The 12326-nt window shown below is 43.1% G+C and overlaps 1 non-coding gene across 1 annotated transcript; it reads left to right on the top strand.

The window, feature by feature from the left end:
- The first annotated feature begins 8637 nt into the window (after positions 1–8637).
- TRNAA-AGC (transfer RNA alanine (anticodon AGC)) lies at positions 8638–8709 on the top strand. Its single transcript has one exon. It is a non-coding gene; the product is annotated as a tRNA-Ala (tRNA).
- The last annotated feature ends 3617 nt before the right edge of the window (positions 8710–12326 follow it).

Genomic DNA, 12326 nt, shown 5'->3' with positions numbered 1-12326 from the left:
CATCTTAACTATATTTAGTCTTCCAATCCATGAACACGGTATGCCCTTCCATCTATTTAGGTCTTCTGTGATTTCTTTTAACAGTTTTTTGTAGTTTTCTTTATATAGGTTTTTTGTCTCTTTGGTTAAATTTATTCCTAGGTATTTTATTCTTTTAGTTGCGATTGTAAATGGGATTCGTTTCTTGATTTCCGCCTCAGCTTGTTCATTACTAGTGTATAGAAAAGCTACAGATTTTTGAATGTTGATCTTGTAGCCTGCTACTTTGCTGTACTCATTTATTAGCTCTAGTAATTTTGTTGTGGATTTTTCTGGGTTTTCTACATATAGTATCATATCGTCTGCAAACAGTGATAGTTTTACTTCTTCCTTTCCAATTTTGATGCCTTGTATTTCTTTTTCTTGCCTAATTGCTCTGGCTAGAACTTCCAACACAATGTTGAATAATAGTGGTGATAGTGGACATCCTTGTCTTGTTCCTGATCTTAGGGGGAAAGTTTTCAATTTTTCCCCATTGAGGATGATATTAGCTGTGGGTTTTTCATATATTCCCTCTATCATTTTAAGGAAGTTCCCTTGTATTCCTATCTTTTGAAGTGTTTTCAGCAGGAAAGGATGTTGAATCTTGTCAAATGCCTTCTCTGCATCAATTGAGATGACCATGTGATTTTTCTGCTTTGATTTGTTGATATGGTGTATTACATTAATTGATTTTCTTATGTTGAACCATCCTTGCATACCTGGGATGAATCCTACTTGGTCATGATGTATAATTCTTTTAATGTGTTGTTGGATACGATTTGCTAGAATTTTATTGAGGATTTTTGCATCTGTATTCATTAGAGAGATTGGTCTGTAGTTTTCTTTTTTTGTAATATCTTTGCCTGGTTTTGGTATGAGGGTGATGTTGGCTTCATAGAATGAATTAGGTAGTTTTCCCTCCACTTCGATTATGTTGAAGAGTTTGAGGAGAGTAGGTACTAATTCTTTCTGGAATGTTTGATAGAATTCACATGTGAAGCCGTCTGGTCCTGGACTTTTCTTTTTAGGGAGCTTTTGAATAACTAATTCAATCTCTTTACTTGTGATTGGTTTGTTGAGGTCGTCTATTTCTTCTTGAGTCAAAGTTGGTTGTTCATGTCTTTCCAGGAACCTGTCCATTTCTTCTAAATTGTTGTATTTATTAGCGTAAAGTTGTTCATAGTATCCTGTTATTACCTCCTTTATTTCTGTGAGGTCAGTAGTTATGTCTCCTCTTTCATTTCTAATCTTATTTATTTGCATCCTCTCTCTTCTTCTTTTTGTCAATCTTGCTAAGGGCCCATCAATCTTGTTGATTTTCTCATAGAACCAACTTCTGGTCTTATTGATTTTCTCTATTGTTTTCATGTTTTCAATTTCATTTATTTCTGCTCTAATCTTTGTTATTTCTTTCCTTTTGCTTGCTTTGGGATTAGTTTGCTGTTCTTTCTCCAGTTCTTCCAAGTGGACAGTTAATTCCTGAATTTTTGCCTTTTCTTCTTTTCTGATAAAGGCATTTAGGGCAATAAATTTCCTTCTTAGCACTGCCTTTGCTGCGTCCCATAAGTTTTGATATGTTGTATCTTCATTTTCATTTGCCTCTAGGTATTTACTAATTTCTCTTGCAATTTCTTCTTTGACCCACTTGTTGTTTAAGAGTGTGTTGTTGAGCCTCCATGTATTTATGAATTTTCTGGCCCTCCGCCTATTATTGATTTCCAACTTCATTCCTTTATGATCCGAGAAAGTGTTGTGTATGATTTCAATATTTTTAAATTTGTTAAGACTTGCTTTGTGACCCAGCATATGGTCTATCTTTGAGAATGATCCATGAGCACTTGAAAAAAAGGTGTATCCTGCTGTTGTGGGATGTAATGTCCTATAAATGTCTGTTAAGTCAAGTTCATTTATAGTAATATTCAGGTTCTCTATTTCTTTATTGATCCTCTGTGTAGATGTTCTGTCCATTGATGAGAGTGGTGAATTGAAGTCTCCAACTATTATGGTATATGTGTCTATTTCCCTCTTCATTGTTTGCAGTGTATTCCTCACGTATTTTGGGGCATTCTGGTTCGGTGCATAAATATTTATGATTGTTATGTCTTCTTGCTTAATTGTTCCTTTTAATAGTATATAGTGTCCTTCTTTGTCTCTTTTAACTGTTTTACATTTGAAGTCTAATTTGTTGGATATTAGTATAGCCACTCCTGCTCTTTTCTGGTTGTTGTTTGCATGAAATATCTTTTCCCAACCTTTCACTTTCAACCTATATTTATCTTTGGGTCTAAGATGTGTTTCCTGTAGACAGCATATAGAAGGATCCTGTTTTTTAATCCATTCTGCCAGTCTATGTCTTTTAATTGGGGAATTCAGTCCATTGACATTTAGAGTTATTACTGTTTGGATAATATTTTCCTCTACCATTTTGCCTTTTGTATTATATATATCATATCTGACTTTCCTTCTTTCTACACTTTTCTCCATGTCTCTCTCTTCTGTCTTTTTGTATCTGACTCTAGTGCTTCCTTTAGTATTTCTTGCAGAGCTGGTCTCTTGGTCACAAATTCTCTTAGTGACTTTTTGTCTGAGAATGTTTTAATTTCTCCCTCATTTTTGAAGGACAATTTTGCTGGATATAGGAGTCTTGGCTGGCAGTTTTTCTCTTTTAGTAACTTAAATATATCATCCCACTGTCTTCTAGCTTCCATGGTTTCTGCTGAGAAATCTACACATAGTCTTATTGGGTTTCCCTTGTATGTGACGGATTGTTTTTCTCTCGCTGCCTTCAAGATCCTCTCTTTCTCTTTGACCTCTGACATTCTAACTAGTAAGTGTCTTGGAGAACGCCTATTTGGGTCTAATCTCTTTGGGGTGCGCTGCACTTCTTGGATCTGTAATTTTAGGTCTTTCATAAGATTTGGGAAATTTTCAGTGATAATTTCTTCCATTAGTTTTTCTCCTCCTTTTCCCTTCTCTTCTCCTTCTGGGATACCCACTACACGTATATTTGTATGGTTCACATTGTCCTTGAGTTCCCTGATACCTTGTTCAAATTTTTCCATTCTTTTCCGGATAGTTTCTGTTTCTTTTTGGAATTCAGATGTTTCATCCTCCAAATCACTAATTCTATCTTCTGTTTCTTTAAATCTGTCATTGTAGGTATCCATTGTTTTTTCCATCTTTTCTACTTTATCTTTCACTTCCATAAGTTCTGTGATTTGTTTTTTCAGTTTTTCTATTTCTTCTTTATGTTCAGCCCATGTCTTCTTCATGTCCTCTCTCAATTTATCGATTTCATTTTTGAAGAGGTTTTCCATTTCTGTTCGTATATTCAGCATTAGTTGTTTCAGCTCCTGTATCTCATTTGAACTATTGGTTTCTTCGTTTGACTGGGCCATATGTTCAATTTTCTGAGCGTGATCCGTTATCTTCTGCTGGCGTCTGGGCATTTAGTCAGATTTCCCCGGGTGTTCGACCCCACAGCTTGAAAGATTTTTCTGCGCAATCTCTGGGTTCTGTTCTTCCTATCCTGCCCAGTAGGTGGCGCTCGTGGCACACGCCTGTCTGTGGGTTCCACCAGCGAAAGTTGCTGTGGGTCCCTCAACTCTGGAAAACTCTCGCCGTAGGGGAGGTTCGGCAACTGAAGCGTCTTGGAAGAATGCCAGCCTGCCCGGGGTTCCAAACGCGGGGAGGGTCGCCGGCCGTCGCAGCACAGGAGAGCGTCCGGCCAAATTAGCCAGTCGGCCTGGGGCACCAAGCGTGGCGGGAGGGCGCCAGCTGTCGCAGCCCGGGAGAGTACACTGTTCCCAGCCAACGGGGGAGTCACGTGTTTGGAAGGGATCCCCCGGTCACTGTTCTCCGCAGTCTGGGGATTTCCGACCCAACTATCTCAGTTGTTCCGGGGGGCCTCGTGTGGTGGGGGCACCAGCCGCCGCGGCCTAAGAGGACCGCCTGTCCAATTCTACCAGCTGGCCCAGGAAGGTGGAAGGGAGGGACTCCGTTCGCTTGCCGTCCCACCCAGGAAAGCCCGTGCCCCTTGGTGATCTCACCGGAGCTGGTTCTCCCAGATAGTCAGCCGTTCCAGGATGGGGTACGTTGTCCCTTTGATCTCCGTCGTGGCTCCGGGAGCTACTCTGTATTATCTCCACTCCCCCAGTAGCTGTTCTGGAGGAGGAAAGGTGAGGGCGGCAAGGCTGTCGAGGCTGGTGGCGGAGGAGCACGGTGAAGGCGGGGGAAGAGGGCACCGTGGTGGTTGGAGAGCAGCCGGAGCAGGAGGGGGAAGAGAGGGGAGAAGGAGGTCGGGCGGCTCGGCTGCTGCGGGGCGTGGGCGCCGCGCGGCGGGCCGGCGGAGAAAGAGAGGGGAGAAGGAGGTCGGGCGGCTCGGCTGCTGCGGGGCGTGGGTGCCGCGCGGCGGGCCGGCGGAGAAAGAGAGGGGAGAAGGAGGTCGGGCGGCTCGGCTGCTGCGGGGCGTGGCGCTTCACATTTTTTTAATGCTATGCCCTCTACCTCCCTAATCTCTTCTGAAAGTTCAAATATGCTGTTTCATTCATCAAGTGTATCTTTTTTTTCATCTCAAGTGCTACAGTTTTCTTTATAAAAGGTGAATTTGGGTCTCTTTTGATAGCTTCTGTGACTATATCTAACTTTTTGAATATCTGGAATGTGTCTGTTTCAATTCTGGCTTGGGTTTGATTGGGTGATTTGTCTTCTCTTCATGTGGTTGAGACCTTGGACTTGAGGATTCCAGAGCTGATCAAGAGAAAGGAATGACCAGTACATGGTAAAAACACAGAAGTCATTTCTTGGGGCACTGGCTTGACAGGTTGGGTGGGAGGGGAAATCTCACAGCAGGTGAGCTTTCAGAGGCTGTGGTACAAGGGAGCCTTTTCCCCAGAGGGAAAGTAGGGTTCAGGAAACTCCTGGGGAAGAGGGAAACCCCAAAGGGGGAATTATGCATCTAGAAATGTCACTTCAGTCAGAGAACCCTGAGGACCAGAAGTGGCTGAGGGTCTCTGACTACAGGGTTTTCTCTTATCTATGGCTAGTAGATGTTGGGCAGTTTCCAGGATGGGCAAAGCAGATCAGTTCTAAATGCCCTAAATTTGCATAATTGGGAGGCTAATGAGAGAGATTATCCTCAATGAAAAGAGAACCTGAGCACACCCAGTGCTTGGTCTTGGTTTCTAATCCATCCTCCACCCACTGGTGTATTTTTCCAGATGTACACTATGTACTTCATCTCTACAAATTCAGTTTTGATCTTTTTAAAGTTATATTATTTCATGTCTGTCTGTAACATGCCACACTTTCCTCTCCCTTCTTGTATATAAGGATTATATTTAGATTAGCCATGGCCATGTTCTGATCTACAAATCCTATCACAAAAGTAATTTCTGGGTCTCCTTTTGACTGATTTTTTCATCTTTAATTTATGGCATATTTTCATGCTTTTTTGTATATCTAGTGATTTTTTTTAGCTATCAGGCCATGTCAATTGTACATTAGTAGAAGCCGGAATTTTTAAATGTATTCCTTTAAATAATTTTACGCATTTTCTGAGATATAATTAAATTATTTGTAAACATTGAAACTGGTTCTATCCTTTGAGGTTTCATTTTAAACTTTGTTAGTCAGGACAAGAATATATTTCATCTAGTGCTAAATTGGCCTTACCCCAAAGCTCACCCTTCATTTGATGCTCATGTAGTGAGACGTTCTGTGCTTCAGCTGTTGAGAAAGTGAAATAATCCAGCCCTGTGTAAGGTCTGGAGATTCTTTCACATGTTCTTCCCTGTAATTTCTTCTGTAGCCATGAGTAATTAACTAGTTTCCCAGGGCTGCTATAACAAAGTACCACAATCGGAGTGGTTAAAACAGCACAAAAATGTTCTTGTGACAGTTTTGGGGGCTACAAGTCTGAAATCAAGTTCCCAGCAGTGCCGTGCTCTGTGGGCTCTAGGGAAGAACCCTTCCTTGTGTCTTCCAAGCTTCCAGGGGGTCCCAGCAATTTTTGACCTTTCTTACCTGCCTATATTGTCACATGCCTACTGACCTTTGTCTCCTCTCATCTCTGCATCCAAATCCACCTCTCTGTTCTCTTATGAAAGCACAGTCTTTGGGCTTAGGGCCTAACCTAATCCAGTATTGTCTCATGTTAACTTGATAATTTCTGCAAAAAAAAAAAAAATCCCTATTTCCAAATAATGTTGCATTCAGAGCTACAGGGCTAGGACCCAAACATATTGTCCTTGACTGCTTTCTTACATCTCAATCCTCCTGGAGCTCCTTGTTTTCCTCCAACTTCTTTAAAATCTCTTTTTCAAGCTCATTCTGGGGCTTCTTTACAGTGGACCTCTACATTTTAGTGATTCTCTGAGTTATGTCCTCTGTCATATATATATATATATTCTTCCTATATACAACCCATTCCTGGACCCGTTTTTCCATAAATACATAGGTTTAAGTGCAGTCTCACTGTAGTTAATAACCCTCTTCCTCTCCAAATTCCTACTCTGCCCAGTTTTTATCTCAAGCCTGCTGTCATGGTCAGGTTCATGTCAACTTGGCCAGGTGATGGTGCCCGGTTGTCTGGTCAGGCAAGCTTTGACCTGGCTGTTGCTATGAGGACATTTCACAGATTCGGCTGCATTCACAGTTGATTACATTTGCAATCAACTAATGGGAGTCTCTTCAGAAATGAGTGGTGCTTAATCTAATCACCGGAAGATTTTTAAGGAGGATTCAGGAGATACAATCACTGTTCCTGCTTCACCAGCCAGCCTCTCCCATGAATCCATTGAGGACTTCATTGGAGCTGCCAGCTTGTAGCTTGCCCTACATATGCTTGACTCCCAATCCTCACGGTTAGGTGAGACACTTTAATAGGTCTAAGATTTACAGCCATCTCCTGCTGATTCTGTTTCTGTAGAGAACCCTAGCTGATGCACCCGGATATGTGTTTTGATCTGATTACTGGACATATCCACCAGGGAAATAAAAAGGTATTCAATATGAGCATGTGGGATATAAAAATAATTATCTTCTGCCATAAAAGTTGTTACACCTCCTCAACACTGTTCCTAGAGAAACAGCCTCATCAATCAAATAACTGAATCAGAGAGAGGTCTGTTGTCACCCTGTCAGCAATTGATAGTGTAAGTGCTGATGTATTTGTGTCCTACTCCCCTCCAGCTCCAGGCAAAACTTCTTGAAGTCACAGACTCACTATCCTTTAATAATTTTTGATGTCCGGTTGAATTTCCAATGTCCAATGGATATTTGTAGGATTTCAATGATTCTCACATTACACGTAGTTTATAAATACTTTCTAGTGAATAAACGATTGGAAAACAATGCTTGTAGCTCTCTTCTTGGGTTCTCCATATAACGATCAAAAGAAAACCTTATATTCCTTTCAGGATGAGGCAGCCATATAAGTCATCCCTAGTTTGTCCTTTGGTCCAGGACGGTGGTTCTCGATCGGGGACATTTTGGGGTAAAGTGCTGGGACAATTGGCAACGTAAAGCCTTTCTGGCTATAAAGGGGAGAGGGTCATTACTGGCGTCTGTTGGGTGTAGAGGTCAGGGATGTTGATAAACATTCTGCAATGCACAGGACAACTACCACCGCAGACGGACAGCAGGACAGACAGAGGTCCCGCGGCTCTGCGGAGCTCCCAGGCCCAGCAGCTCCTGCCCCGCCAACAGAAATGCTCACTCGGGGCGCCCTGCACAGCGCTCCACTGCGCTCCCCACGCCGCGCTCTCCACCGGGATCCCCGCGCACAGGACGCCCGGGTCTCTGCGACGCACGCTTTTATCCCACTTCGGGCCGGGTCCGGGTTGGTGCGGAGCTGGGGGTGCGGCTGCGAGACCCCGAGTCACCCCATGCCCAGAAGCGGGCCTGGCCTCGCCGGGGCTTGGAAGAGAGAAGTTCTCCGCGGCGGCCGTGGGGTGCTCTGCGCCCCGCGAGGGGACGGAAAAGCACGAGGCGGTAGAGGATTTCACCACCGAGACGTCCGTACCGGCGCGGCCCGGGTCTCCAGCGCAACCACTAGGGAACCACTGCGCCCAGGTCTCCTGAGACGGGCGTGGAAGACCGAGGGGCACTCAAGGCCTTTCCCCTCCGCGCTGCCGTCCTGCCCTCCGGGGAGACCGTCTGCTCTCTTGACCCCTGTTCTGGGCCTTGAGGAGGGCCGGGGGCGTCTGGCCCCACACCCAGTCCTGTGAGCTCATGCCAATTCGCTCTTTCTCCCCACCTGGCCCTAAATTTCCTGCGACGCTCTCGCGGTCCCGGTTTTCACATCATCCTTGCACTCTACCTGGTCCAGGTGGAGAGGCAGCGATGTGGAGTGTCAGGAGAAGGCTCCATCCTGCCGCTGTCCTTGGCGGGCTGCAGCTCCCACGCCGCGATGAGGTCCGCTCGGCGCAGTCCCTGGAGCGGCTGACAGCTGAGCGAGCTGCAAGTGGCAGGAACGGGGTCTTCCACTCCACAATGCTAAGTTCCTTTCTTGAGGGTTTCAGAAACAGCAGCGTGGACTTCAGTTACTCAGTAAATCCTCAAACACCAAGAGATCAGGTAACACCACTTCCCGTGCATACCGTGGGACAACGCCCAGGGGGTGTAGCTCAGTGGTAGAGCGCGTGCTTAGCATGCACGAGGCCCTGGGTTCGATCCCCAGCACCTCCACCCCGCGCTCTGGAGTTAACTTTTCATAATCCCTAGCACAATAGAGGATACTTCCTGAGCAAATGCTACTCTGACCCTGGGTCTCCTGAATCTTAAGTAGGAAGCACTGCGCACCAAAAAGAAAAGAAAAGAAAAAGAGACCACCAAAGTAAAAGTAAAAAAATAAGGTGCCCTTGGACAGTTCTTTAGGATTTTCCTCCCTCTCTCACCCCTCTCCCTCCTTCTCTCTCCCACGCCCAAGTCTGACAGGCTGAAGAAGGAAAACATCACACTCTGTATTTCCTGCCCTGCCCTCTCCTTTCACTCCATCCAATGCGCCCTGCCTGGAGAAGGTCCTTTTGGTCACTAGTCTCTGAGAGCTGTGAGCCAGCTCTTCATCCCTGAGGAGTCCACCATGTCCTCATGGATAAAGACTGAGTGAGGAATGACTTCTCTCAAAGACCGTGAGGGCTTCCAAACTCCACAGTTGGGAAACTATTTGCAGAAATGTTCTGGTGTGCTCAAATAGCTGTGTCAGGAGAGCTTTTGATGGACAGCCTAGAGGTCCCCATTCAGTTCCCTGTCTTCCCTTTGAAGTGTTGTCATTTTTGTCAAAATGATTCACAGGCTTGCAGGTCATTTTCACAAGTTGCTCTGTTACTGCACACTGAGGTTAGGAAGAAATATGTCTGGAATGCGATGGCATTTTCTGAGGTACCTCTTAGGAATCTCACGTTCTATGATTAAATTAATGGAAACTCTGATGGTCAGATAGAAGGAGTGCTACTAATGTCACAGAACATTTAGGAGACTGGGAGCCACATCAGGGGATTGAGAAAGACTTCTTGACCAAATGGGGGAAGAGAGAAGTCATACATGATAATGTCTCAGTGGCTGAGAGATTTCAGAGTCCAGAGGTTGTCCTGGAGATTATTCTCTTGCATTATATGGATAGATATCCCTTTTTAGTTTACGGTGTATTGGAGTGGCTGGAAGGAAGTGACTGAAACTGTAGAGCTGTATTCCAGTAGCCTTGATTCTTGGAGATGATTGTAGAAGTACATAGCTTTTACAATGTGACATGTGACTGTGGAAACCTTGTGTCTGATGGTCCTTTTGTTCCTGGTAAGGACTGATGAGTAAAACAATAGGGATAAAAATAAATAATAGGTTGGATAAAGGGTAAAATAAATTGTGAAGATTGAAAATACTATTGGTCAATGAAAGGGAAGGGTATAGTGTAGGGGATGTATATGATTTTTCTTTTTTATTTCTTTTACTGGAGTGATGCAAATGTTCGAAAAATGATCACAGTGTTGAATACAGAATTATGTGATGACATTGTGAGCCATTGATTGTACACCATGCATGGACTGTATGTGTGTGATGGTTTCTCAATAAAAAATTTTTTTTCTTTGTAATGTTGTATGACGGGGTCAGCTTTCATTCTTTTTCCATGAGAATATCCCTTTTTAGATGAAATTAAAAAAAAAAAAGACCCAGTGATTTGCCATTGTACAGCGTGGTTGCAACAACATAGGGAAGAAATGAGTGCACAGTCACAAGCAACCAGATTCATCAATATTTTCACCTGAGGTACCATTTTCCAATATTACTGACAAGAAAAGAAGACAGAAAAGGGGATAAAAAGCAAGACATCCATGAACAGAAAATGAACCACCCTCCTCTGATTTCCTTCTCTGTTCTTGGCTGTCATTCTCCATTTTCATCTACACTAGTTTCATTGCAGAATTTAGCTCCTGGATCAGGCATTTGGACTCCAAGTCTACTCATTATTTTCAGCCCCTTAAATGGGTGTCACATGGCACAACTATGACATTTCTTTTCATTTTAGAGTATTTCTTCTATGTAACAATTTGCAGGTTTCAGAGGACACTCAAACCTCTGTGTCAGGATCTCTGCTGACATGACTGCTCTCCTGAACTTGGTATTTTTATGTAAGTCTGAAGGACAGGGATCCTGGAGAATATGCAGAGTGAGAGGTAAGGATTATCCATTATATTAGGAAATAAAGAGATTTTAAAAATATTGTTAAATTGTCATTGGGAGCCCTCAATTTTCCGGATAGGAATTAGGTATTTTGTCCATTAAGTTGCACGGTTAATTTATGCTCAATGTCTATACAAACCCTAATATCACATAGTCATGGCAAGAATTTTCTGTTTCTTGTTTCTAATTAAAAAGAAGTCAACCTAACAACAACAAAAATGTTAAAACCTGGCATAAATCCTGCTTATCCCTACCTCTTACGAGCTCAGCAGAAGGCTAGTCAAGTTTGCTGAGGTATTCTTAAGTGAATCCTTCTTTCCCAAAATTTAGTATGACTCCAAATCCTGAGTCAATCTACACTCTTTCTTCTTCTCTCAAGTATTTTTATCTTCATGCTTAAAAGAACTCTTTTGCTCATCCATGTAATCCTTGCAAGAGACTCCAAAGCTGCCTTCCTGCCCACAGAGGGAGGATAGAGTAGAACATTCCTGAGGTGCATACATTTGACCAATGGTTCCTCTTCTATTGTGACCTTAGTTTGTCCCCTCAAAGCCTTGCCTTGTACGAGACAGTTGAGGAAACAGGAGGAACACAGTATGAAAAGAGGTACACAGCACAATAGCCTTGAAGAATTTCCAAAGGGAATCTAGCCTCTATGTAAAAGTTAGAAATATGTAGGCAAAGCCAGTCGTAAGACTAGCCCCCTACAGGGACTTAAACACTGAAATCTCTCATTGAAAAATTGAAACTCCATCAAACGATCTATGCCACGTCATAGCCAAGGAACTTCTCTAAACCCCGTCAAATAATAAACTTTGGTCAGTCTCTATCTTCTTTGAGCTTACTTTCTCTTTCATTCCCATCTACACACTGAATTTTGTTTCACTCATACATGAGATGCTCAAGTTCTAATCAGCCATGGATTCCACTCTTCGGTGCTACATTAACACAAATGAATGCTTTGTTCATGAGGTGGTTGGAATATTAGGCTGTAAATATATTTAATAATATAAAAATTATTGAAAATTTCAACTACAGGGGATAAAACTTCGATTCCTCAGAAAGCATCAATGTCATCACTGTCCAAACTTGATATCTTCAAACTTGAGCTTTAATGGAAAATATAAATCAACTGAATTGAGAATAGAATGGCATTAATGATCATGGATTTCACAGCAAACTATTTGGAACAAGCACTGGCATTTATCTCAATTTTATAGTTCCTCAATAAAATGCATGTGTAGGACAAGCCAGGACTAATTTTCCATTCCGTTTGCTTTGAGCCACAGAAATGCTTCATTTACTTAAACTTAACCTCTTTTTTAGGAAACATCAAAATCCTTTGTTTAAAATAAGGTATCAGTGATTAGGAGAGTTCAAATACACTAGAGGTCACTTTTATGAAAGCCCACAGAGAATTGACTGACAGCGAATGGAGCTAACTGGGAAATTTAACAGAGAAGAGGAGTTGAAAAGGCGAAGGTGTCAGACAGGACGTGGCCAGAGTTGAGGAGAGGGAGGCTGCGGGTGTGGTGGGCTGCCTGGTGGCAGCGTCTTCGGAAAGAAGACGGAGAAGGGAGGGGTGGAGCCCTGGAGGGCCCTGAGATTTGGAGGGAGAGACAGAGCAC

This window comes from Tamandua tetradactyla, chromosome 5 (assembly GCF_023851605.1).
Source record: "Tamandua tetradactyla isolate mTamTet1 chromosome 5, mTamTet1.pri, whole genome shotgun sequence".
NCBI classification, from domain to species: Eukaryota; Metazoa; Chordata; class Mammalia; order Pilosa; family Myrmecophagidae; genus Tamandua; species Tamandua tetradactyla.
Note: the sequence above shows the minus strand (reverse complement) of the source record. Positions and strands in the feature narration are given on the sequence as shown.